This window comes from Artibeus jamaicensis, unplaced genomic scaffold, assembly GCF_021234435.1.
Source record: "Artibeus jamaicensis isolate MK-2021 breed Jamaican fruit bat unplaced genomic scaffold, CSHL_Jam_final contig_233, whole genome shotgun sequence".
Classification (NCBI taxonomy): Eukaryota; Metazoa; Chordata; class Mammalia; order Chiroptera; family Phyllostomidae; genus Artibeus; species Artibeus jamaicensis.
The window spans coordinates 62,642,430-62,670,097 of NW_026521486.1; the positions used below are offsets into that span (position 1 = coordinate 62,642,430).

The 27,668-nt window shown below is 42.5% G+C and overlaps 1 protein-coding gene and 1 long non-coding RNA gene across 7 annotated transcripts in view; one reads left to right on the forward strand and one right to left on the reverse strand.

Annotated features, from left to right (window-relative positions):
* GRIP1 (glutamate receptor interacting protein 1) overlaps positions 1-27,668 on the reverse strand; it is a 661,834-nt gene that overhangs the window by 345,781 nt on the left and 288,385 nt on the right. The window lies entirely within an intron of this gene.
* LOC128626830 (uncharacterized) overlaps positions 26,711-27,668 on the forward strand; it is a 34,602-nt gene continuing 33,644 nt past the window's right edge. Inside the window, exon 1 of the long non-coding RNA XR_008390906.1 lies at positions 26,711-26,785. This is a non-coding gene — a long non-coding RNA (uncharacterized LOC128626830). The remainder of the gene's footprint in view (positions 26,786-27,668) is intronic.

The following is a 27,668-nucleotide window of genomic DNA, read 5'->3' on the forward strand; positions in this document are numbered from 1 at the left end:
AAATGAATAGAAATGGATTTTGCATCAAATTTACCTCACTTATAAACCTGACAAATTTGCTTCTGAGTTCTACATATAATTTGAAAGAGCTGACAACACATGCCACCAGCTTAAGATCTACGTTATGATCCAATGGTGGGAAATCTAAAGTTATTTAAATAATCCTGCTGCAATTACAAATAGAGAGCCCCAATGAGGAACTATAGGTAAGGTAAGCATGTCACAAATCCAAGGGACCCAATGTCATAGGCATGGAGAGAACACTAGATTGTTATTCTCACTGGCAGGCCCTCAATTTTTCAACAAGTCACCAGTGAAAATGCTTCTTGTATAGAAGAAGTATTTATCCACATTACAAATGATAACAAAGCTTGACATAACCATTTATTATGGTTAGAAGCTTCCAATAAAGAGACACTGAGACTAAGCTTATGGACCATGGCAGGGAACGAACAAAGTGAACTGGCTGGAGTGTTGAATGTTTCTATCAAACACCTGCCCATCCTTCATCTGAGAGTTCCATTAGTTTGCCATGTTCAGAAAGATGAAACTCCCAGGTCTATTTTAAATGTTTTCTAATTTGAAGCAAAATGACATTTTGTAAACCAAACATGTTGTGATACAGGACAAAAGAGAATACTCTCAAAAACGTCACAGAGATTTTCAAGGACAGTCGTACCTTTTGAAAAAAATGTGACATCTTAAATACCTAGAAAACAAAGACTCTTTCTCACTGTTATGTCCCAACTCAAAGCCTTATACACATGGGCAATTAACATATTTAATTTAATGATACAACAGTGATGCCCCTCAGTTGCTAGTCAGGATAAACTCCCAAATTATTCAGATACAGTACCATGGGAGAGTAACATTACTTTCCTATACCTCTTAATTAAAATCAAGTCTTGTAAAGTTATTATTAATCTATCACTAACTAATGAAACACTGACAGAATACTTTTGTACCTCAGTCATTTAGAAAAACTATAGGGAAATACATGAAGTGTAAATGTAGCTGTGACCTTCAAAAGGTTATAATCTTACTGAAAAAAACAGAGCTTAAAACTTAAAAACTAAACTATCAAAATAATGACTCAGATGTGAATTCATACATTTAATATCTATTTCAAAAATAAATTTCAGTCCTGCAAATCAACTAATATTTAATTATAATGTAAAAACAACAATGGAGAACTATAGCTCCTTCATTTCCTCAGTTACTTCTGACCTTTTGTAGTCCGCTGTATTATTTCTAGTACTACTTCCCACCGCCCCACCCCTCCCCACCAGCCTATGCGCTGAGCCAAAACAGCGTACTGCTCCCTCCTCCTCCAACTAATGTCGCTGTGTGTGCTTCATGCTCTGCTTTACTGACTATGTAGCTGCCCACCTTACCTCTTCTTCTTTTTTTAATCCTCATCTGAGGATATGTGTGTATTATTTTTTAGAGAGAGGGGAAGGAAGAGAGAGAAACATCAGTGTGAGAGGGAAATATCGATTGGTTGCCTGCCGTACGAACCCACACTGGGGATTGAACCCCCAACCTAGGTATGTGCTCTGACTGGGGGTCAAACCCACAAACTTTTGGTGTACTGGGCTACACCCCAAGCACCTGAGCCACCTGGCCAGGGCCCAATCTTACTTCTTAACATAAATAAATAAACAAACAAACAAACAAACAAACCCCTCACTGCACCAAGACTGCTAGCATTTACTAATATCTGTGCGTTTCCTCTACTGTTTGCACGTATGCTAAAACACATTTCCGGCTCCCTTGCACTTGGATGCAGCCGTGTGTCTGAGTCTCAGTAAACAGAATGTGAATACAAGGGCTGCAGGCCACTTCTTAGTCTGGCCCATAAGAACTTCCACCTGCAGACCTCTTATTCCAAGGATCTGGAAGAAGGTGAGATGACAAGTGGGAGGGACCCCAAATTAGTCTGTAGAGCAGAGGGCCACCTTCCACCATTGCTGATCGGCTTTGGCCTGTTAGCCTGACCCGAGTGAGAAAAAAACCAAAACCAGACTTCCTCTCGCATTAAGCCACTGCACTTGGGGAGTTTACCTGTCAAACTAGCTAGCACTATTTTACCTTAATGATTACACCTACTTATCTTTTAATCATAGATCAAAGATTCCCCCACGAAGTCTTTTCCACCCCCTCAGGCAGAATTAATCACCTTTTCACTGTCTTCCCAGAGCATATATTATGTATATTTATAATTTAATGCTATCTAATTTATCAACTAGCTTCTGTACTACCTGAAGGTGGATACTGTTTATTCACCTGGGAATCCTTAACCAAGACCGAGGTAGGTTAACTGATGTAACTCTGTGATGTTTACTGAAAGTTCTTTGAGTGATCCATGGTTTATGAACTTTGTGTTAATTTACTAGAGTACCATAAATGAATTTGATTTAGAACACAAAAGAAAACAAGTTTTTTTCCAGTGGGTGAAAAAATACTATGGATAGAGGGATGTATTCAACTTACATTTGAATGTCATGCTTAAACAATAACGTTTCTTTGGATAACATAGTTTATTTATTCTTTTATGATGCTTAGCAATGTGAATCATCAAATGCAAGTAGGATAAATGCATTTCCTCTTCCTGACTCTGAATAGCCCCTGAGGGTTTCAGTGACAACCTGCTGGTAGGTAATTATGATCTGTTGCAACTTTTGGGAATAGTTTTATTGTTTTTTTTTTGACAAAGGAAAACAGACTGTTGGAGGGATACCTCTGGTGTACACTCAAGAATAATTTAGCCAGAAATCACTTGAAAGAGTCTGCAGAGCATGTGTTAACATAAAAGTGAAAATATGCAAAGGTTCCATTTATAGTCCATAATACCAGAAAGAGAGACAAAACCAGCACATGGCTGGGTTCATAGGTATCACGTGCCTGCTTCTCTCCCTCCCCAGGCCACACAGCCACACTGCAGGGCTTCTTGGGCAGTGCAGATGGGATGGAGAACCACAGTAGTGCACTCACACACATGCACACACAGAATACAACCGGATTAAGTCCCTGGTTGCATGAACAAAAGAGACCAAGTATTATATCCCCACACAGCTTCTACTGGCCCTGAGTCCTCTTAGCAAGGGCCGGGCCTACACTGCCCACTCCAGGTGGGGTCTCATTAGCTCTAAGAGCACAATTCTTCCTAAACCGCAGTCACTTATTTATTTATCCTCACCCAAGGATATGTTTTATTGATTTCAGAAAGAAAGGGAGAGAGAAAAACATCGTTGTGAGGGGAAAACATCAGTCGTTGTTTGTCTGTGCCCACCCAGGGATCAAACCCACAGCCACCAGATGCCGCTGCTCCCGGCGGAGTCGCCTGACCTGGGCAACTACTGCCCTTTCAAACTCAGGGCTCAGACTACTATTCCAGAAGAAGGAAGACTAATATGCAGTTCTCCTGACTCTCAGGCCAACACCAGCCTGGGGGAAGCAAGCCCCTTCTCTGCACTGCAGGAGTGGGGGATGGAGGTCAGGGAGCACTGGACGGTGGCAAGCACAGAGGCCCAGAGAAGAACTCCACACTCCCGCATCTGGGGAAGCCCATCTCCCCGAGTCCCTCTGCTTCATTCCAACATCCTTTTATCAATTGGCAGTCATACGAGCTTGGACTGAGGGCTATAATCAAAAATCCATTTCCCGACACACACAGCTATCCTGCCATTTACCAAGAAGCAAACAAGTACAATTTTCACATTTTCTAAATGTAACACTACTTACAGCATGAAATACTTTCACGTCTTCTCAAATGCCACTACATTTAATTTTTTTCTAGGATATACTAAGACTTCCCAAACATAGTGTTGGTTCTGTTAAAACAAAAGAAAGTTGAGCCAAAATAAAACGTAAGTGGGTACATGTGAGATGCATCAGGAATTTCCCTATGGAAAAAAAAAGCCCAGAGTGGGAATTGTGGACACAATTGCTACAGTGATGCTTGCTGATACTTAGAGGATTGAAAAATGAGGAACTTTAACATTTTTAGAAATATGAAATATCTTGAAAAATGCTCTCATTGCATTATGTGATAAATAAGTAGTTAGGGTAAGTAACTAGGACTCAAAGGCAAAAAGGGCAAAGAGTGTAGGGAGCAATCTTAAAATCATGCAGCCAAGTGATAATGATGCACTGACTTCTAATAGAAGACATACTGAGTAACAGCAAGGCTCTTATGTGATTAAAAAAGAAGAAAGAAAAACAAAGGCAGAGTGCTGTGGCAATCACTTCATCACCACAAAAAGGGACACCACTGCCATGGTCACATTCCCTTGGCCACGTGTGCTCCTACATGGGTAGCTCAGTTTTCACCATCAGCACCCCTTGTCCTGGGAGCGTTGAATGTTCCCTTTTGGCTGCCACTAAGTGCTGGATCCACCAGTCACCCACCTGGAGTTTCTGGCTTCTCCTGCTCCTTACAGATGTGGGAGCTGGCATCCCACACAACAGCTGGAGAGACTGAGTGCTGCCCAGAAACGTGAGGGATTTACCTTCCCAAGGGTCACACTCTGACCTATGGGAGGTGGGAGGCACCTGGGTGGGGATGGGTGGATAACAGCCCTCTCCTCCCTCTTATCCACTGTTCTGAGCCCCGGGGCTCTCTCCCAGGGGTCCAGGAAAGTCCCACAAGTCAAGCAGGTGGAGCTACCAAGTGGCAGGCTGTGTGCCCATTGGTGGCCTTGTGAAGGAGTAACCAGCCCAAGAACTTGCTGCTTTGCATTGCTGCAAGTCCTCCCTCGCCTCCTTCCCTCTCCCCTTTTTTAAAATTGTAGGAAAAAAACACGTGACACAAAATTTACCACCTTAACCACCTTTAGGTGTACAATCCAGCAGTGTTAAGTATATCTACATTGTCATGCAGCGGATCTCAGGGACTTTTTCATCCTGCCAAACTGAAACTCCACACCTATTTCCTTCCCCCCAGGGCCCTGGCAGTCAGCACTCACACTATTTCTCCCAGTGTGACTGCTTTAGATACCGCACTTGTCTTTTTGTGACTCCTTCCCGTTTTCTTCACCACACTGACCTGGATTTGTGCACTCTAAATCAAATATTAACATTTCAATCCTTGCCTCAGGTAAGTCTCTGGAAAACTGAACTAACAAGGAAAATGAGGACAGGCTCGTAGATGACTTAGCTGGAGGGAGGGTAAGGGGCGGAGGGACTGAGCAAAAAGGAAAAAGGGCATGGACACCGGTGTGGGGATTAGGGAGGTGGGGGAGGGGGGCATAAAGGAACTAAATGGTAATGGGAAAAATACAACAAAAATATATAAAAAAGAAAAGTCTTTCTAGAAGACAATATTCTGAGTAACTGAGAGTGAATTTATTGCAGCAGTGAATCTGTCTCTTGAATAAAGATCCTTGATCTGGACATCAGAACTAGTCTAGAAAATGATGCCATATAATACCATTTCATTTCATAAGCACTCTCTTTTTAAGCACCTAATTTTTATCATAATTTTTTACTGTCAATATTACACCAGCCGTAAGAGCTCCAGTAAGGGTGGTGATAGGGTGTCAGCGATGGGGAAGGTGGTTAGTTCAGCAGCGTGATGATGGAAGAGACGGTTAACCATCACCAAGCACTATGCATCATCAACTCACGTAATCCCACCTGCAGTGAGGTAGGTCCCATCAACACCATATGACAGCTGAAGGACTGAGATTACCCAAATGAACTGAGAGCTTGTATTCAGTGAGCGGCAGAACTGGGGTGTGAACCAATGCCTTTCTGCCCCTGAGCTGGGTCCTTAACCGTGTATGCTATAGATCTGCCTCTCTTTCGGTCAAGTCGTCTGAGTCCTTCTACAAGCTGGAAGTTTGCTGATGCTGCACACATCTTTTTGTTGTTGCTAAATCCCCGAACCGATTCTATAAAATAAAAAAAGCTCACTGGGGCATAAAACCCTCTCTACTATTTATCCCAAAACAAATCTAGAACAAAATAAAACTTCCCCATATATTTTATTATAAAATAAAACAGAAAATCTATAGAATTTGTGAAAAATAGCACATACTTACAAAATGTAGTTTAGAAAAATAAAAAGTAAGAAGTATCTCTGAAAACAGAGGAGCACTGTGAAATTAACCTGGGACAAGAACACGCACAACAGCGGAGATTACGCACTACCAAAATTTTAAACATCCTTTACCAATCCTTCAGAGTCTGTCTCCAGCATTTCAGGCTCCACAAAAGATGCCTTATGTCCTCTCCCTAAATGGGACCCCTTCTTTTCTGTGATCCCCACCAGAGGGGGCCTTTCCTGTGATCTGGGACTGGTTTCAACGTTAGTGCCTCATGCTTGCTAGCAAGCATTCTGTTTTGGCTCCCCTGCAGTAGTCCCAGTAGTCGGGGTCCCTTTGTCTGTCCTGTGGCGTGACTCCAGCAGGGTGCCTGAGAGGCAGCACAATTCAGTGAGAGCTTTCAGGGCTGCACAACCCTCAAAGTTTCCAACCAGGGAAGGATGCCCTGAGCTGCTTCAGATCAGTCCGCACCTTTCAGCTGACTTAGCAAAACGGTCTATGCCTTCTTGCCATTATACTTCATAAGTGCAATTCCACTATTTCATCCCATTCCCTCAGTTGTCTCCCCAGTCCCTTCCTGCTGGACACCATTGTGACGGACCCTGATTTACAACCTACCATTCCTTCACCCTAAGCATCACTACAGATAAGTGTTTTCAAAGCACAAGTCATTTCTCTATGAAAAAATGTCCATGGATTCTTCTTTTTTAGTACTAAATTCTTCCAAATTTAGTACCAGCAGTGTTTCCTGTCACCCAAGGCCACACCTGTCACCATTTCCGGTCAGAGCTGGGGGCCCACTCTTCCTCTCCACATTCTGCTCTGCCTGGTTCCGCAGCCCTGCGTACCTTCACACCTGCAACGAAGCCCTTGCAGCCTCACCCCTCAGCCTTTACCAACTCTTCAGAGTCTGCCTCCAACGCTGCAGGCCCCACAAGGGAGCCTTACATCTCCTCCTCCACTAAATGGGAGTCCTACTTTCCTCTGACCCCACCACATGGCGCCTCTGCTATGACACCCTGCTGACTCTGCCTCATACTCCCTACTTAGTAGAAAGCTTCTTAAGGACAGGGACGTCATGTTTGTCACTTTCCCTTTGGAGTCTAGCACACAGCAAGGCTTAGTAAATATGTTTTTTAATAAAATAGGAGTTTGACCTCAGTCTCAAGGGCTTTTTGGTGTTTATAAGCTGAATTTTGAAGGAATCCTAGAGCTATAAGATTCAAACCCTAGCTTCCTCAAGCCTTGGTGCTTAATTAGACAGTTAAACAAGACAGGCAACATAGTTTAACAGGGAAGAGCACAGATTCTGTAGCCAGGCTGCCTGGGGTTGAGGGCTCGCTCTTCCACATACTGGTGATAATGTGACTTGAACGGGTTATTTAACTTCTCTCTGCCTCTGTTTCCTCATCCGTAAAATAAGAATTGCCTACCTTAGAGGGTTATTAAAAAATAAATAAGCTAATATTTGTATAGTACTTAGCTCAGTGACTGACAAATAATAAATTACTACAATATTAAAACTGAGTCTCCATGTTTTTGCTCTTTCCCAAATAATCACCTCCTATTTTGAGATAATGGTTTCGTGAACTTGGAGAAACTTTCTGGCAATTTGTATTTACCTAGTATGAGCTTTACTTAACATTAAACATCAGGGCGTTTTTGTCAACAAGGAGATACTAGACTGCTGGCGATTTTCCTGGCCTAGGAAATGCTTCCCTGCCACACACCTGTGTGGATAGTTTCATTTCCCCTGGTCAGAGGGGACTGTGAGGGGAAGGCCAAGTCCTTGGGTCAGAGCTGCTGACAGTGAAGGGTAAGGGGCTGGGGCTGGGAGCAGGTCTGCAGTCTTCCTTTCCGAGGTTCATTTTCCCATTACCTGTTGTTCATACCCCTTCCTTTACTTCTATTTCACAGTGTGTGCTGTACACCTCAGAATTTGTAGCTCAAATCTGCTTGAATTCTTCAGCAAATAGATGCAATATTTGGTTCGCTCCAGTTCCCCCCACCCCACCAGCCCCCTTCAGTGCTAGACGCTGTGCTTATGCTGGGAAATCGGAGAGAAATGAGCCACGGTCCTGCCCACCAGGTACTCCCATTCGTCTGAAGGTGACAGACAGAAAAACACCACTGTAGGGTGACATGTCACATGACTTAATAGGAGAACAGACAATCCGCAGGGGTTACACAGATGGATTCTGCCCTGGGGACTGGCTTTATTAAAACACCTAACAAATTAATAAACAATACTGTTCGATTTCATTTCATCATTCCCTGTGTTTAATGTGTTTTTGTCTAGGAGGCTGTTGCCAGGGGCTATTGAGCTGAAGTACTGAAGACGGTCACTATCATGTTCTTGAACATTCTGTTTACGGAAGCCATGCCCACATAGTTTGTTCTGTTACTGCAAGATGCAAATAATAGTGATACATGATACTTAAGAAATTGTAGCTTTAAAATAGGATCATTAGCTTTCTACTGTTAAACTAATCCTTGCTGCCTTCAAAACAGGCCCCGGTGCGTCCGCTTCCCTTTGTGCTTCCATCACCAGATTTCCACATGGGCCCCTCAACTCCAAAGGCCACTGACGGCAACTGCCGCTATGGGTGGGCTCTCCAAGCCAGCCACCCCGGGGATCCACTCCTTTTTCTCCCAAGCTTCCCTCAAATCAGCTATTCATTTGCAGGCTTGAATTCATGGCCCCCGTAGCCTACCTCTGTGCAAGCTCTCTGGTCTTTAGAAACAAGCTCCTCCTCAGTAATGTGTTCCGACACAAAATTACAAACAACTATCGGTCTCTCCACAGTCAGTGATAATTCCCCAGGACTCAGCTTGACAAGGAAAAAAAGCAACTGGAAAAAAGCCAGACGCTTGCCAGCAGGACTGTTAAATGTCACCTATTTTGGAGTTTATCCCCACACGAGATAGTTCTTTCGTACTGTGGGGATGATCACTGAAAAAACATGACAACATAATAAAGCCACAGAAGACAAACCCATCATTACTGCTGCAGGAAATAAAACACAGATTAACGTCGCCGCAGCACATGTCAGGAAGGATAATGATGATGTACACAAATGAAGCTTCTCATCCTGGACAAAGGGCTTAAGTATCACCTAAAAGTGAGTAATAATTGTAGACAAATCACCAATGACAATGCTATCTGCTCGGCACCTATTATGTTCTCACATTTTCAAACAGTTTGTTTTATATATTTCTCTGAAAATTCTTTCAAAGTCTTCCCACAAATTACAAGAGGCACAAATTACAAAGTCTTCCCACAAATTCAAGAGGCACACATTACTAAGCAGTGCAGCAAGCACTTATGCTGCTCAACACAGCAAGTGCAGCCTGCCCTGGACAGCGAGGGGCCAGCATGCTTCCCCAGGCCACCCAGTGGGCCGGGGGGACTGCAGCTGTGGACAGAAAAGGTAAGAGTGACGTGGACCATGCAGAGAGGCCATGTGGCCATCCAAACCAAAACTGGATATAAACAATCATTTGGAAAATAGGTTCCATTTGTGCTCCTGGACACAGAAAAATGGGGGCAGAGAGTAAAAAGAATAAATGGGAAAGAATCAGAGGGTAAAAGCTGACCAATATAAGGAATGCAGTGTCTAGTTTGAGGATTAAAGACAAAAGGAGCTAGAATTCTTTTATCTTGGTCCTTGGCTATAGTCACCTCACTACCAATTAGTAGTCTTAACGTGGTTGGTTAGAGCATCACGGTACTCATACTAGCCTTTGCAACCTCAAGGTATGCCTTAGGAAAACAATAAATGACAAAACCATTTTGCTAAGAGTTATTACTTCATTTATACTGCAATCCTTGGGCAAAATTTAATGGAAGCTTAACTTTTCAGGGTTGTGCTTTATTTCACAACAAGAAGTCCTCTTACACTTGGGAGCAAACGAATGGGTTATAATTATTGCAGCCCCATCTAGTCATAGGTAAGTTCTAGAAAGCTTAAATTTATTATATTTATTAAAGCCTATGAACATTTAGTTATTTGAAAGGATGGGGGGAGAAGATTGTTTTTTCTCTTTTCTTTGTATTTTTCCCTGTTGGGATAAAGTGTAGCCAGACACAAAGATCGCCATCACTTGCCCTTGAGCGATTCCTATATCCCTGGTCCACAGAGCCATTGGTCTGTAGAGCCACCACTGTGCCTGCTACCTACGAGAAGGAGACCAGCTTGAGTAGACTGAAAAGTATAACAATAACAATATTGTCAATGACCCTAATACTTATTCAGGGCTTCCTACATTCCAGACACTGTTCTAAGCAATTTACATGAAGTAACACATCTAATTCTTACAAAACTTTAGGAGGTAGGCTGTACTATACTGTTTATTTGAAAGAAAAGGAATTGAAGTATATATATGTATATTTTTTCTCATAAAGAAGTTACCCTCCTACAACTTCAACAGAGTACATGACTAGAAAGGTGATGAATTTTCTTATCTTCCTAAATGTACACTATTCACTGAAGGTACATTTGGTCTCCCCTCCTGAGGGAACAGGCCCTTGGTCACAGCCTGTTCATCTGATCTGGTAATAGTATGTCATGGATTCAAACCCCTCCCTCCTTCCCTTCCTTCCTTATTATAGTATACTTGACATGCAATATTGTATTTGCTTCAAATGCACAACATAGCGATTTGACACTTCTATACTTCACAGTGCGATCATCCCAAGTTGAAAAAGACCTTGGAGTAATCCATGGAGTTCTGCAATGTTCAACCCACCGCAGGAACCATCCTTTTTGAACAGACTTCCAGCAGTCGTCTGAACGCCTCAAGCCTATCTTGTCAACGCAGAGCCCTGGCTGCCAAGGTCCTCCTGCTGGTTCATGCTCATGACACGTCTTTGAGATGGCTCTTTGTTAGTCACCCAAGAACTTCTTCCTTGGCAGTGTTATTCTATGCAAGTGAAACAGTCAGGAGTAATGCCATAGTTTATTTTCTTTAAAAAAAAATAGAAATTGGGTAAAATGAAGAGGGTGATACTACAGGTTTTAGTAGGTGGCTGTTCCCCATCTGTGGGCTGGGAGCTCTCATCCTCGTTCCCGGTGGTCATACTCCTCCCCTCATCTGGCTTCTCTGCTGCACGTGAGAACATTCCTTCACATTGCCTTAGTGACAACACACTAGAAATGAATAATATGTATGTTTTATATTGAGTAGGAAGCTCCTGATACGTGAAGCTGAGGCAGTTTTTAATTTTATAAATGGTATGAAAACTCACCCACAGTCAGTTTCAGAGAAAGAATTATGCATTGGATTTGAGAGAAGAGACAGGCAGAGAGAAAAGGGGAGGTGGGGGGAGTGGAGGAGAAAACTGAGCAAGGAGGAGAAATGACTGCGGGGTTAGGACAGCCCCAAGAAAGAAGCGTATGAGCATCATCCCCTTCAGGACTCCGACCGCCCAAGAATGTTCGCATGTACCACTGTCCACCTTCCTGAGCCCCTCTCCATTCCCCTCCAGGACTCACTACACTGAGGCTCTGGTTTTTCCCTTGAACTATGAAAATATACTCAGAAAAAAACTCCTGAAGCTCATCCACACGGAGATGTAAATGACTGATGAAATATCCACACCATCAAAAGTATCTTTTTATGAAATGAAAACCTTGTACTACAGGGCCAAAGCTCCACGTCTTGAATAGAGTATCTCAACCAGCAAGCAGCAGAGACACTTGGGGGGTCAGTGGCAGTGGCCCTCTCCAAGACCAGCCTCAGTTCCCCGGGGCTCCCTTTGGACTTTGTATAAGAGCTCAACAAGGTTTTTCAGATTTCTGCACACGGCATCTCTTCCCAGAAGGTGGCCAGCATTCCAGGCAGAGCTGACTACCCCCGTCTTTGAACTTTTACTAGCACATGCAACATACCCCTGCATTAGAGCTTTTACCCTGATGTGCTTTGACTCTGAGTTTGCATCTCTGCCCCCTGCACCAGACTGTGAGCTCCTTGGGGGCAGATGCTGTATCTTGGCCACTTTACTATTCCCAGCACTTGTATCACGCCATCTACAAATCTAATCTTCTTGAACTCAGCTACCAATCTAATCATCTTCCAATCTCAGACAGCCATTGTACAGCTTTTGACTATAAATGCTTTAGTTCGATTTGCTTCAAAAATTCAGTTTAAAACACTTTTATTGTCACAAAGAGGCATCTTTCAATTCCAAATTGCATGTACATTGAAAGTACTTCACATCAACCAGGTATCTCTAAAAACACTCTGACTCAGAAGAGGCCAATCACCTGGGGGATAGAAGTGAGAAGGAATCCTCAGAAGCAGCATCTAAAGATAAGAGACTTAGAAAGAGGAAAAAAAATCAGACAAAATTACTTTCATTATTTATCTCTTCTATGCTTAGATGTTTAAAGAATTCTGTCAACTGAAAGGTGTGCAATAGGATTAAAGGCATTAGAGTTTTCTGATATATCTAATCCATCAGTAGATGTGAAGAAGAATGCTATATACCATAATTTTTGCCCTTCCAGCAAGCATCAGTCTCTACATTTAAAAGTGTGTGTATATACATACATATATATATAAATATAATCTTTAAGCAGTGTAACTGATCTTTGGCAGGATTAATAGGCTACTAGGCATGATTTCTCATGGTAGGCTGAAAAATTGCAACTATCACGAGTGAAAATTATTTAATCATTGAAGCAAAAGACAAGCACATAAAGTGATACATGAGTCAACTGAGATGAGCAGCCCTGCCAGGATGTCGGCTTGCCTCTCCTCAGCTTCAGCCACCAGAGTTGTAACACACGAGCCCTGGTGCCATGGCGAGGGAATGTCTTATAGCAGGATGACAGCCTTGAGTTTCTCTCCTTTGGAAACATGTTGAGGCCCGATGACGCACTGGTGACGTGCCTCGTTAAAACCACCACAGGCTTTGTGAAAGGAAGGTTCAGAATCAACACAATTCCTGTCAGGTGTTTGTATCTTGCAAGCTTATGAAAGGAAGAATCAATTTGCTTCAGCAATGAGTAATAACTTCTACGTCCTTGAAGAGGCACTTTGAGAAATGCTGGCGTCACAGAACTATACATGCAGTGACATTGATTAAATGCTCTATTTGCTATATATTTTACTGAAGGGGGAGGTGGGGCGGCACACTGATACTGCCTACTCATTCTTGGAGGAGCCGCACTGAGAAAACTAGGAAAGGCCGTCTTCCGTTGGGGAAAGCCATTTGCAAAGTGCTGGCACTTCTTCTGATGAACTTCACTGAAATGAATAGTTGATACAACCTCAGTGTAGCAGGCACCCACTCCCCCAAACTACAGTTTTTATTATCACCAATCATTGAAGCCTACAAATGCACACTCACACACAGCCACATGCAGCTGGGAATGTTGTAGAGCTCGTTGGTTGGGGCTTGCAACCTCGCCAACTGCTTCCATGGTAATAAAGATGAGAATCTGACAGCACAGGGGATAATGCACCCGAGGGAACTGAGAAAGTTAGTAATACAGGATTTGTGTGGCCCAGTGGACCCAGACCCAGAAGGCTGAGGGAATGAAGGCAGGTACAATTTGTTCTCATTTCACTGTCACCTCTGGTTTTCCCCATGGCTTGGAGGAAGTTATTTATCTTTCCCATGCTCAGGTTCTAGTGTAAGGGTATATTATGGAAAATAAATATGTCAGCTAGATACTGTTGATACATACTCACACTTGGCCTTTTTAATATATTTTTTTTGATACAATGGTGTTTTATTATTGGTGACTGGGGACAAAGACAATGCTTGTATTAAAGAGTCTTCACATTTAAGAGTGAGAAAAAAATAAAAACTCAGGTAACCAGAGTGAGAGGTACATGGTTCTTAAACTTTACTGCATGTTAACGCAGCCTGTGTACCTTTGGACAAATCCCAGTACCCAGTCGACATCCCAGTCCAAATCATTTGAATCTCTGGGCAAAACAAATGTGTGTCTGTGTCTGAGAACCAATCGTGTGGGATTCTGCAACAGCACCTGGCTTCCCTGAATCCAGTGCTCTTGCTCTTGAGTGTGCCTGAGAACTCCCTGGAACCCGTGCTAAAACACACATTGCTGGCCCCCACTCCCAGACTTTCTCACTGGGTCTGAACTGGCATTCCTGACAAGTGCCCAGGTGACACTGCCGTCCTGGGACCACACTGTGAGGACCACTGCCTCGATTAAATGTATTCAGCAGCATGAATGGTCCGCTGACTAGACATATTCTTTTACCTTAGCCTTTCCACTGCCATCAGAATCCCTGATGTGCCTACTGAAAATGCAGATTCCTAGGCCCTGCTCCGGGTGTGCTAGACCGGACCTGAACTACAGAAGAGGCCTCCTAAACTTTACTTTACAACCCCTCCCTTGTGATAATGTTCAATGAAGTATGAGAACCACTTCTTCACTTCCTCTTTCTGTGTGCGTAAGAAACAGTTCACCCCTAGTGACCAAGGTGACTGGGAAATGAAGGGCCGCCAGGCCCCAATCTGAGAAGTGGCAGCAAGTAAATTCCCTGTGGTGAGGCTTCCTCATTGCATTTTTCTGTGGAGCAGAAGTCAAAGTCACAGGTGCCATTCTCAAGACACAGTGTCTAAGAATTCAGCTCCGTCATAGAGAAAAGGCTTTAGTGTACCGAGCATGTACTTTCCATTATCTTTCTTATTGCTGCAATTCCTCTGAATGTAAGATTTTTAAAAAGCTCTCGTTCTGCCAAGTTCACTATAACAACCAGTGGTACTTTTTTGTAATATCTCATTAAATCTTCCTGGCTGCACCCATTCCTATCTCTGCGACCACTCCTGAGATCACAAATAATAACAGGGTATTAGGAAAGGAGGATACTTCCTTTCCCATCCCACCTTGCAGACACTTAGTTTTAACTGATGAGGAACATGGGTGTTGGATAATAGTTTAATTGTTTATAATGGAAAATGATTCTAGTAATTTCATTGAAAGATGGGTCTTGGAGCTGTGATGGAACTGTATTCCAAATCTGCCACTCACAAGCTGGTGACCTTGGGGATGCTTCCATCTCCTTGCCTATGACATGGAGGTAATAATAATGGCTAACGTGTGGGACTGCTGAAATGAACTAAAGCACATAAAGCACTTAGCCCAGTGCCCAGCACCCAGTAAGTGTTTGATAAATGTGAGCTTTGGTTTTTATTATGACACATTGCACACTCAGCAAATGCTGAGTAAAGAATGGAATAAATGAATAAACAAACGACTAACCAAATGAACAACAGGAAAAGCAGTCCTTTAGGTCCGTCACACTTCACATTCAGACTGTTATTGCTCAGGGCATCTCAAATTTAAGAGTACACAGATGAAGAGTTTGATTTGGTATGAAGTTCATTAACAGAAGTACTATAAAATTTATTTTTTATAGCTGGGTCAGGTCCAAGTTTATTCTGTGAAAGTTATGTTTCCCAAAGAGAAGAAGGGAGGGAGGGAGGGAGGGAGGGAGGGAGGGAGGGAAGGAGGGAAGAAGGGAGGGGACTTAGGCTTTACATTTGATGAAGCAACCAGTTAGCCAGACTAGAAAGGCAAATAGCCTGCTGGTGGTAAAGTCCTGAGGCTGAGTCCCAATCCCGCCCCTGGGGAGCCGAGGCAAGGTGACGGAAGATGACCAGAGGAGAGAAGGGACTGAGGGCTGTGTGGGCCACAGAGCTCCACAGATGAGCTGATGGGTCAGGGGTCTGCTTTAACTTTATTATGGATTTTCTCCCTTTATATTTACATATATAACAAGCCATATTCCCCATCTCATGGTACCAGCAGCCCCAACTTAAACATTATCAGTTTAACCCCTAATAAAAACAGCAGCCGGCCTATGTTCTGTGGTTTATTATTCAGAGACATGCCAAAGACTTAACACCACAGGCCATTTCATCTGATGGAATTCTAATCTTCCATTCAATTCAGAAAACGCTTATTTAAAGAAAATTCCTTTTTAATGATGATACTTTTATTCTCATTATTACATTTTTCTGACCTGATACGCAAATGTAATACAACGCCCCATTAAGTTTCAACTTATTTAAATGTATATGTTGGGCCACACGCACATGAGATCTTGCACATACAGACACAGCCACTCCTACCCCGACCATAGAGTACATTAGAAAGTAGGCCTGCTCATCTGTCGCTACAGATCTGTGGAGTATACATTAAAGCTGAATTAAACTTGGGGTTCATTTTGGTCTAAAGAGCTTTTGTACACGGCCAATCCCAGGTGAGACTGGCCCCAAAGAACAGATTAATTCTGAGACTCACTCAAATTTGTTTTGAGGGTCACACAACTGGCCTGGCATTTACAGGGGCTACTGTGCACAACAGTCATCCCAAGGCCTGAGAACTGCCTATTGGTTTGGGGGAAAAGTAAGTCTGTTAAGCCTGCAGCAAACAAGCAAAATTACTTCACTAGCTCAGGAAAAGCCCAAGTGCTCAGGGTTTGGGCCGCACAGCCAAGTCTTGGAGCTACTACAGAGGCCAGTCCACGGAGGCACACTGCAAGTGCCACGCTGAAAGAAGGGTCTTCAGCTTATTAAAACAGGACCCACACATATAAGTGACACATAAAATAAATAAGAAATTAATACAGCATGGAAGAATTGGGACACAATCAAGGAAGAATACTAAAGGGTGACCCTAGAGTAGATAGAGTATAGGGAGCTGAATCCCCGAATAAGCCAAACCCTTTGGAACATTACTGAAAATGACACAAAGGACATTTTATTGATGGGGTCCAAGATCAAAAGCATAAATCCTGGTGGCTCCACGCTTCCATCACAGCTGTGCGGTCTGAAGGGCTAATGGGGTATGTCTTTAAGACGGGAGTGAGAAACCACCAGGGGAATAATACATTCTAAGAGAAAAGCCTGCTGCCACAAGAAGGATAATGGCATCAGGTTGGAGCAGAGCCTGATTCTGAGTCATTAGTGGGTGTCACCTCTACCCCATAGGCTCGTGACAGATCTCTGGGGACTGGAGATAGAAAACCACGGCTTTTTGAAAGATCTTTCAGCTTTGGGGAGCACAGACAAGGTCCATGTAACAAAGCACCATATTCTGCCGTGAATAATGCGCACCACCTCTTTGGCCCAAACTTTCAGGAAAAAAATCTCTCATTTTATTTTTTAACCCAGTTTTTTATTTATTTACATTTAGAACAAAACCAATTACTATATTCCAGGATATTATTTTGTATATGTATGCTGTCATTGCTTTGTAGAGTTACACTGTTAATGCATAGGCATAAATAAGAGAATTAAAAAGATTTATATAGATACAGATTAGTACTACCCATGTACAATGTGCATCCTTATTTTTTCCTCAAAAACTTGGGCAAAAAGTGCACATTATACATGGCAAAATAGCATAAATGGGAGGAAAAGAGCTTTTCCCATTTTGGTGGCCTCTTGAAGCCCACTGTAGCAAAGTGGGCTTCAAGATCTGTAGCGAAGACTCAGGTGGGGTCAGCACACAGACTGGCAGCCACAGCTTTGAGCATGAGGACTGGGAGGGGACCCAGAAAGCCACAGGACACAAGACTCCCCAACACATGCAGCTGGGAAAACAGAACTTTGAGACCAAGTGAACAAAGACTTCCAGGAAGAGTTGGAGAGCTGGTACACTGAGATTTAAGAGAAGGAACGCCTGCAGTTCCCTTGAGGGGTGTGTGTGTGTGTGTGTGTGTGTTTATGTAAAACCAGTATATTTAACAATAAATTCAGTGCAATGTTGTCGTGTAGTAGAAAAAGGACAAAACTAGATGCACTGAGTGTGGTTCAAAGTCATTGTTTACTCACATTGTTGCTTCTATTTTGTCATCCATCAAAACGGAGACTATGATGATCATTAGCTCATCCCAAATTTGAGGGATGCTCCACAGAGATCATGTTTTCTAATGAAAAGGCTGGGAACACTGAAACTGGTGAAGGTGCCATGCCCTGCATTTACATGCACCATTTGTATAAAGGCACAGAAACTCAATCAAACCAATACAAAGTGACATGACTGAGTTAAAACTAAGGTAGTGAATGAGGACTAAATGAAGATTCATAAAGTGCTCTGCTTGCATGAATAATGAGACAAACTCAAATGAGATGGAATGTAACAGGGATATAACTTTCACCAACATAAAACATTTGAACTGCACAGGTATAAAAAGTGGGGAGCTGCAGCCTTAACCTTAGAGCATTGGATGCAGAAAACACCTTGGAGGTTTCACTTTACCACAAGCTGAACATTAGTCACCGATGAGATCTGGATACTATCGGGGAATGCAACCATCTGCTGCGTTATTGGAAGTACCGCCCCAGCAGAACAGAGTGGGACTGTTATTTCTCTTCCACCGGAAGTACATCTGTACCATTGTAATCTCTATGAATTAACTATTTGTAGCACAGTTTAGATATGCTCCGGGTTGACGGGCTTTAAAGGGATGATCTGGAATCATAACCATGAACAACATTTTTCAGTAGGAGGGAAAGGAGAGTGTTCAAAGTTCCAAAGAGTCAATTTACTAATATACTTGGGAACACAACTCATTCACAAAGCAGGGTGGAGGTGCTGGCACTCTCTCTCAGAGAAGATCCGAGAAGACAGAGGTAAATTTACATATTGATTTCCCAGCACTCTAAAGGCCAGAAGCAGCACGCACTGGGTCATGTTTCAAATGATGGAACACAAAATTAAATTAAAGGATGCATCTGTGCTCAGCCCTAATTGCCAGCCCAGTGGATGTTTTTAAGGAGCACAGAGAGGGAAGAGAGAGAAACGAGATGAGAAAGAAGCAAGGGGAGTGCATCAGAGATGCCTGAAAACAAGCCATAACAAAAGCAGGGGAGGAGCCCTTCATTTCTATGCACAGGGTAAAGTTCTCAGTGCCTGCTAAGGAAAATCTCAATAATTGAAAATCCTCGCAAGAGCATCTTTGACAATACAAATAGAAGATTTAGAAGCGTTCCCTCCGACAACATTTCAGGCATCTGAAAATGTTATTTAGGTAGGGGAAACTGCTATCTAGTCTTATTTTTTAAAACCATCACTTTATACATCAATTTTTAGGCTTAAACCTGTGTTTAAATTTCCAGGTTAGCTTTAATGCTTCTAATTAGTCCTAGGGTATAGTCTATTAAAAAAAACAGACCTCTAGATTAAAATGTTTAATTCCTCTGTGGCCTCTTCCTGTGGTCAATGGGCTACAAACCAGCCCATACCAGATATCAACTCTTCATTTAAGGGATGCATGCTAGGAACTTGATATATACAGGGGTGGTCAAAGCTGGGCTTATAGTTGTTCATATGGAAAAACATGCAGGGCCCTAGCTGGTGTGGCTCAGTAGACTGAGTATCGGCCTGCAAACCAAAGGGTCGCCAGTTTGATTCCCAGTCAGAGCATGTGCCTGGGTTGTGGGCCAGGTCCCCAGTAGGGGGCGCATGAGAGGCAACCACATATTCATGTTTCTCTCCCTCTCTTTCTCCCTCCCTGACCCTCTGTCTAAAAGTAAATAAGTAAAATCTTAAAAAAATACCTATTAAAAAAAAAGAAAAAGACATGCAGGTTATGACCACTACAACAGCTTTCCTAACATTCTTAACTGTGTTTCATGTGCTCACTACTGTAAACCTACTTTTGCCAATCCCATATATAATTACATATATATACAATAATTATTTATAAATGTAAATAATTGCCTCTACTAGTACAAAATAAAAACAGAGAAAAACAATTGATCTTGTTTTTTCCAAATCTACTCTGTGGAAAACTGGTGTCCTATGATATATTGATAGTTATTACTAGGAAAAAAATAGTTTTCTGTGGTCAGATGAATTTGGCAAACACTGAGATAAGGAGTTTTCTTTAGCACAGGATTTCTCAGAACCCTTAGTACACTTATGTGCATGGAGGAGGGAGATTCAGTATAGCATTTCCAACACAGGGCATTTGTTGATGTCTCCAGGGACCCAACTGTACAGGGAAACCCAGTCGGGGCAAAGCTGCTCATCTTCCTGACCCAACTCACACTCCTTTGTCCAAATCCATTTTCTAATCAGATTTTCAAGAGTCTCAAAATGAAGTGATTGCATAGCCATTGGCCTAATGACCTCAGCAGCCAGACGCCCACAGCCACAGACCAGAAACTGCTGCCCAGTTTCGAGAGGGTGAACCAGATAGAAGCAGGCAGAGCTACAGGAATCTGGCTGAACTGTACGTACTATCACCTACATAGGCATCCAATTCAGCCCTACTCAGGTTTTGTATATTTAAAGAGATGCTTACTTTAGGGATGAGAAATAAGATAACAAATGGACTATTTCCATTCTGAATACTGCAGACAGAATACATTCCTGTTCAAAAACATGTAATCCAATAAAGCAAAGAGTTCCACTGACAGATATTGCTGTCATGTTAATTGTTAAATCGATAACACAATTATATAGCATAGTTCAAACAGAATTGCGTCATTCATGCATTCATCACCAAAGGCACGGTAACAGCTCACTGTGCATTTAGCAGAATTATCGTTGGGGGAGGGTATCAAAAGTGAGAGGTCAGCCATGCTTTTGAGAAGAAACAATTAGAATACAGAGCAGTATTTGTTAAAATGGATATAAAGTGTGGAGCACTTTGGAGGCCTGGAGAAGGCAAAAAAGTAGAACAAAATCTACTTTATTATTTTATTTAGACAGAAAGAGGGCATTTTGGAAAATTATGCTAATACAAGAACACTTTTACTTATAGAATTGTCAAAGAAAAAATTACTGATTAACTGTTCTAATAATAGGAAAACAAACACTGTCATATATTGGGGACGAGAGTCTAAATTTGTACAACCTTTTGAGAGAACCATTTGGCAACATCTAGGAAATTAAAAATTAGCATTCTTATAATTATTCCATTGCTGAAAATTTAGTCTGCATGTAAATTCACACACATAAGCAAAAACATGTAGCTTCAAGGATATATATTGTGTCATTTAGAATATAAAACAGGTCAGAACAACTTAAGTGTCTCTCTGAATGGGAGACTGGTAAATAAATCATGATACATCCATATATTGGAATGCTTTGTGGCCGCTAATGACAATGTGACAGAACTCCTTATGCTCAGGGCAAGTGACCCAGTGGTCACGGCAGCCTGGCCACAAAGCTAACATGACCCACCATCCTCTCCAATCTGACCGCACGCACTCCTACGCTCCCCTCTCACTTCACTCCAGACACACTGGCCTCCTCATGGCTCCTCAGACGTGCCAAGCACCTCCCACCTTGGGCTTCTGCCCTGCACTCCCCCTGTTTAGAACACCCCACACCCAGGTGTAGCCTGCGGCCTCCTTCAATGCATTGAGCGTGTCTCACCGTCTCAGTGAGGTCTACCCTGGGCACTCTATTTCAAATGGAAACTCCTGTTCCCCTAAACAATTCCTCCTTTTTCAAAACAGTGCTTATGACCTTCTAACACACTATATAATGTGTTCTAAATACTATATAATGTATTTACTTTGGTATTTACTATCTACCTTTCTCCTGTAAAATGTAAAATCCAAAGGTAGGGGCATTTTCTCAGTTTCATTCACTGATACAATTCAAGTAGCTAGCAAAGTGTGTGGCATTGACTAGGTTGTTGATAAATATTTATTGATCTAATTGAACACAACCGTATACACATGTAACACACAAACAAAATGCACACATGCATGCATACATACACACACACTTCCATTAAACTAAAGAATGACCTCCAAGATATAGTCTTAAGCAAAAAAAAAATAAAGCACTAAAACACAAAAGGATTATAATGTGCCTCTATTTGTATTTTTAAATTAAGAAAAATATGCCAGATGAATAAAATAACTCTGAAAAGTACATAAAAAACTCCGTCTGACCCTGAGAATAAAGACTGAGAAGCTGAGGATTAGAAGTGTGGGGAGTCTATTTCACACCTTTCTTGTATATTTTACTTTCCTTTCCCCTCTTCCCTTCTGTACAACAGAGGGCAGAAACCCCCAGCCACTATTAGCTAATGAGCACTTGAAAAATGGCTACTCCACATCAAAGCCTATTGTAAGTATAAAATACAAGCTGGATTTTGAAGAATTGTACAAAACACAGAGTGTAAAATAGCTCATTAACAAATTTCATATTGACTGTATATTGAAATGATACTACTTCAGATATACTGGTTTAATGAAATGTATCATTCAATTTAGTTTCACCTATTTCTTCTGACTCTCAGAAATGTGAGGCTATAATAAATAAAAAATAAGATACGTGACTTTTGGTTGTGGCTCATATTATATTTCTATTAGACAGTGCTGCACTCTGTCCAAAAAACTTGATAGATATTCACACACACATGCATTTATTACCAAGAATAGTAAAGAGACTGAACTAGACAGACAGACTTGGAGTAACAACTGACTTTGCTTTCCCTTAACTCCTCTGAGCCTTAGTTTCCTTTGCTGGTGAAGTAGGGATATGATCAGGACTATGGTGGAAATCAAATGAGATAAAGGTGCTTGGTATACAAAGGTGTACTATAAAATAACGAATGCTGGAATTGTTTTTGAGAGAAAATAGTTCATAAGGCTGCTATGAAACCATGTGCCCTATTGCCAAGCTATGGAACAGTATCATTTTTGTGCATGCTTATGCAGATTGTATTACTTATGGAGAAAGAGAAGAAAGACACCCAATAAAAAAGGCAAACATAAGCAAAATAACATAGGCAGAGGATAAATGATGGAACAAAGGGTTGCATTTTAAGTGCAGGGTAGGGACCATATTTCTCATGTAGTTTCGTAGTATTCAGTAGGAGCCATTTCATTGCTCCACAGTGAAAATTTCAGTAGAGACAAAGGAAATAAAAAATGATGGAAAGCGACTTTCGGCCAAGATAGAGGCGTAGGTAGATACACTGCGCCTCCTCACACAACCAAAATTAAGGACAACAAAAATTTAGAACTAAAAAAGCAACCAGATCTGACAGAAAATTGAACTGTATGGAAGTCCGACAACCATTCTTCCAGACTGGTAAGAAGGGCAGAGTCAGCAGCCTCTGGAGAGGGATCCTGGCAGGAAAAAGTGGTGGCTGGCAGGCCCCACACAGGGCGGCAAAGGACAGATGCAGTGGGGCGAGCAAGGCCACTGGCTGACAACAGTCACACATTCGTGTGCAGATAAACCAGGCAAAAATGGGCAGTGAGACAGACTGCACAACCCAGGGCCCCAGTGCTGGGAAATAAAGCCTAAAAGCACCAATTAAAAACACTAGTCGGGGTTGAGGTGCTGGGAGAGACTCCCAGCCTCATAGAAGAATTTGTTGGAGAGCCACAGAGTCCTAGAACATACACAAGCCCACCCACCCAGGAACCAACACCAGAAGGGCCCAATTTGCTTGTGGAAAGCAGCAGAGGGGACTGAAATCCAAGAGAAAGCAGAGCAAGAGCCATTCTTCCCTCTCTGACCCCGCCCCCACATACAGCATCACAACCAAGCAACTGGGTTGCCCCACCCTGGTGAACATCTAAGGCTCCGCCCCTCACTAGGTAACAGTTGTGACAAGACCCCCCCCCCCAAAAAAATGGCTCAAACGAAAGAATAGATCAAAGCCCCCGAGCCAATACATCTAAGCCACCTACAGCCAACCTATCAAATGCACAGTTCAAAACACTGGTGATCAGGATGCTCACAGAACTGGTTGATTTTGGTCACAAATTACATGAAAAAAATGAAGGTTACACTAAGTGAAATAAAGGAAAATGCACAGGGAACCAATAGTGATGAAAAGGGAACTGGGACTCAAATCAATGGAGTGGACCAGAAGGAAGAAAGAAACAACTAAACAGAAAAGAATGAACAAAAAAGAATTCAAAAAGATGAGGAGAGGCTTAGGAACCTCCAGGACATCTTTAACTGTTCCAACGTCCGAATTATAGTGCACCAGAAGGGGAAGAAGAAGAGCAACAAGTGGAAAACTTATTTGAACAAATAATAAAGTAAACTTCCCCAATCTGGCAAAGGTAACAGACTTCTAGTAAGTCCAGGAAGCTCTGAGAGTCCCAAAGAAGGTGGACCCAAGGAGGAACACACCAAGGCACATCATGATTACATTAGCCAAGGTTAAAATGAAGGAGAGAATTCTAGAAGCAGCAGGAGATAAGGGGACAGTCATCTACAAAGGAGTTCCCATCAGACTGTCAGCTGATTTCTCAAAAGAGACCTGGCAGTCAAGAAGGGGCTAAAAAGAAGTATTCCAAGTCATGAAATGCAAGGACCTACATCCAAGATTGCCCTATTCAGCAAAGTTTTCATTTAGAATGGAAGGGCAGATAAAGTGCTTCTCAGATCAGGTCAAATTCAAGGAGTTCATCATCACCAAGCCCTTATTATATGAAATGTTAAAGAGACTTATCTAAGAAAAAGAAGATAAAAAACATGTATAGTAAAATGACAGCGTACTCACAATTATTAACAACCACACACACCTAAAACAAAAGTAAACTAGGTAAACAACTAGAAGAGGAACAGAATCACAGAAATGGAGATCACATGGAGGGTTAGCAACAGGGGAGTGGGAGGAGGAGAGAGGGGGAAAAGGTACAGAGAATAAGCAGCATAATGGTAGGTAGAAAATAGACAGGGGGAGGGCAAGAATAGTATGGGAAATGTAGAAGCTAAAGAACTTGAGACACATGGACATGAACTAAAGGGGGGGAATGTGGGTGGGAGGGGGTGTGCAGGGTAGAGAGGAATGAAGGGGGAAATGGGGCAACTGTAATAGCATAATCAATAACATATATTAAATACACACACACATACATACACACACACACACATAATGATGGAAAGGTGTGGACTGTGTACCAAAGCAGTCCGAGACATGCAGGCAGGATCTGAACTGACCTCACAACTAATGGGCATCGGTTTGGGAACATGAAACAGAGCTCTACTGAAAGTGATGTTGAGAGGAGAGCAGGTGACCATGTGGCTCTGCAGCCACATCTCCCAAAACGAAGGAATTCATAGAAAAGAGGAGGAAGAAACCAGAACACCTGTCCATGAGGACGAAGTACTATGCTTGAAGAAAATGCCTTTGTTAACATAAAATGGGTTGGCCAAAAAGTCCATTTACCAGTAGTTTTTCAGTAAAATAAAGGACACATTTTTCATTTTCACCAATAACTTTATTGATTTGGATATTTTGAGTACGCTGGCTGTCTCCCACTGTTGGCTTCCAGTGGGTAGAGGCCAGGGGTGCTGCTAAACATCTTCCCATGCATAAGACAGCCCCACAGCAAAGACTTATTTGGCTAAAACGTCAATAGTACCAAAAAACTTCACAAACCACTTTTGACACATTTGATCAATCACAGCACCTTCTCCATACACTGCACAAATCTTTTTTTTTGCATTTTACCTTTCTTGAAATATTAAAGCACAATAAGCCAAAAATGTAGTATATTTTCTTTCATCCTAAATATTAAAATGGCTGCACAGAAATTCACCACTTTTGATACTTTTTTTTTGTAAATGCACACTGTTGTGACAGCTGTCACAATACAGTCTAACAAAATTGTTCCATATGAAGTTAAAGACAACCACTACTAGAGCCATCTTACAGAAAAAAAAAACCTAAATGAACTTTTTGGCCAGCCCAACAATTTCAAGGAGAGTGTGTTACCAGATTTAAGGAGCCTGAGAACAGTCGTCTTTCTTACTCCAGGTCAATATGGCAGGTTTTCAAATTAACTGGACTTCACAATTTGACAAACCATAGAGCATCAAAGGGAATAATAAGAACCTCTGGAAAATAAAAAGCTTGTGCAATGTAGTGTAGCATTTATTTTAGTGGCTGAATTTATTTTAATGGCTTTAGAAATGACTTTAGTTCTGTATTCAAAGAAACATTAAGAGGTCATTTAGATTTTTCAGTTACACTTTACTGCATTTTATGGAGGAAATTCTGTTAAGTATTTGTGAACCGGTGGAAACAAAAAGCACCCCCACTCAAGGCATATTCCTCATGGACTTCACAGGTCTACCTTATCAAAGACTATTAGAAATGAGAAGGCTTTTCAGTAACCTGAGGACCACAGGAAAAAGCAGCTCAGAGATCAGAATGATAGTATCATATAATCGGGAACCCTGGAGTGCCATTCATTCCTTCCTTTTCCCCCTCCCTGCTTCCCTCCCTTCTTCCCTCCCTCCATCCATCCTGCCCTTCCTTCCTTTCCTTCTTTCTTTGTTCTCTCTCTTTCCTCCCTTCCCCTCCCCCTCTCTTCTTCAGCCTACCAACATTTATTAAGCACATACTGTGTGCCAGGCACTGGGAATGCAGTGTTTAGTGAGACTGACAGGATTTCTCGCATTACAGTGGCTGTCACGGGGGACACCCAACAAACACAGAAATGATGTCACCGAGTGCTGTGGTGAAAATAATAGAGAACAATGTGGTGCAGAATGCCTGGGAAGCAACTGCAAACTGGAAGGTCAAATCTGTTTGAAGAATGACATTTAAACAGATATCTGTGCAGCAAGAAGCAGTCGACCATGTGACTACATTCCGAAAGCACATGCCAGGCCAGCTGGAAGGCCCTAGAGCAAACTAGTCAAGGAACAGAAAGAAGAGTCGTGTGGCAGGAGCACAGGCTCTCATATAGGAGGAGTGGCAGATGGGGCAGGAAAGGGCGTGAAATCCTGATGCGCTGACTGCACAAGGTAAGATGTTTGCATTTTATTCGGGATGTCGCTGGAGGGGTTTAATCAGCAATAGCATGGTCTGATTGACATTTTTAAAAGACCACTCTGAGTAAATTCTGGTAAATGGTGGTGGTAGTGGCAACGCAACTGTTTCTTCCCAAATTCCTCCCTAAAAACAGGGTGACTAGATAGTCAAAACCCTAGGGACAACATTTACACAAAACTAGGAGACAACATAGCTCACAAACTCCAAATTTCAAGTTGGTGTATCAATGTCTGTGGAGGAAAAAACCAGAGAGAAGCAAAGAGGTGTCTGATAGACATGAGAGGAGGGAACCCGATAGTCTTCTCACCAGGGAGCGGCTGAAACTGCCCAGTGCAAAAGCCAGTGGGGGCCAGAGGCAGGCGGCCAGGCCTGAATGCCCCTGTGCAGTTTTCTGTGTGACCTGGCCAGGGCTCCTTTCCACATTGAGGACCCCACACAAAGGAGAAAGTACTGGAGGTGGAATCAAAATCGAGCAGGATGAAAACAATAGGGGTGAAGGAAAGAGACGACCCAGGTAAAAGGGGAGGCACATTTTCCAAAGCTGGACCCCACCTCACCTCCCATTCTACATGTTCTTACTACACTGTGACCTCGACACCCCTCCCATGCAGTGATTGGGTCTACGTTCCCGCCCCTTAAATCGGGGCAGACTTTAATCAATAGAGGGTAGCAAAAGTGACTATGTGACTTCGGACGCTAGATCATACAATGCCATGCCATGCACTTTATCTTGTCCTCTGGGGATGCTTCCTTTTGGAACCCAGCTGCCATACTGTGAGGAAGCCCAAACTAGCCCACAGGGAGAAGCCCTGTACAGTACTCTAGTCGACAGCTGAGCTGAGGTCTCAGCCAATG